Genomic DNA, 1,177 nt, shown 5'->3' on the forward strand with positions numbered 1-1,177 from the left:
ATATACTGATAAACATTAAACTTTCATATATTTTAGATTCATTGCACACAAACTGTAGTTCGAGCCTTATATTGTTTTAATATTGATGATTTTGGCAAAAAAGTAAAGAAAAAAAACCCAAAAATCTCTATCTCAAAAAATTAGCATATCATGAAAAGGTTCTCTAAATCAGAGGTTCTCAAACATGGGTCCTTGGACCCCCAGGGGTCCGCGAGAGGTATCTTTGGGGTCCTCAAAAGATTTCACTAAATAGTTTAGTTTTAATTTTTAAAAATGCATGGAGAACAATGAATTAATAAAAAACATAATAAACTTAATGAAAATATATATTTCCATGGCGTTTAGGGGTTGAAATGACAATAAAAGATCTTTTAAAACAGCATGGGGTTTATGTAGGGGTCCCTGGAATTTTTTCGCCCTTGTAAGGGGTCCCTAGACCCAAATGGCTTCAGAACCCCTTGCATAAAGTACCTCAAAGTGATACTTGAGTAAAAGTACAAGTATATCATCATAAAATTACTTTGGTAAAAGTTAAAATGTCCTCTAAGAATATTACTTGAGTAAAAGTCTTAAAGTATCAGATTTTTTTTGTACTTAATGTAAAAACTAAATTTCTGACATGAAATATACTTATAAAAGTAAAAGCATTGAGTAAAATGAGTGGTTAGATTTTCTAAAATACATTTATTGGGAGGTGTTCTCTTCAAAAAATATTTTTTTCTGAAACATGCAGCTGTGATGGGTTAAATATAAGCAGTGTTCATTACCCGTTACCTGTTCTGATCTGATACCAGATAATAATAATGACATGTGAAWGTTTGAGTGAGCCATGCAAAGCTATTTGGACACAGCTGTGGACTGTTTAACTTTTAATGTGCCTTCAACTGGCACCAGCCAAACAGTGCCCAGAAACCCGGAAACACGCACCAAGTAACAGCCKTCTTCACATCCTGACTCCACCTCATGACATATATTAAAGGCTGTCTGTCATGCATCGCTCCTCACCCTAATGGTTCATCACAGTTCTTATTTATATGTTGTTTTTAAGTCAGACATGTATCTAACTAACAGCCTCCTGAGTCTGTCAGACCCTGCTCAAGAGCCCCACACAACCCAGTCTGCACATAAAATCATCAATTAAGTCAGAGATAACCACATTATATAACTGTTCACCTAA

Source organism: Austrofundulus limnaeus, unplaced genomic scaffold, assembly GCF_001266775.1.
Source record: "Austrofundulus limnaeus strain Quisiro unplaced genomic scaffold, Austrofundulus_limnaeus-1.0 Scaffold308, whole genome shotgun sequence".
Taxonomy (NCBI): Eukaryota; Metazoa; Chordata; class Actinopteri; order Cyprinodontiformes; family Rivulidae; genus Austrofundulus; species Austrofundulus limnaeus.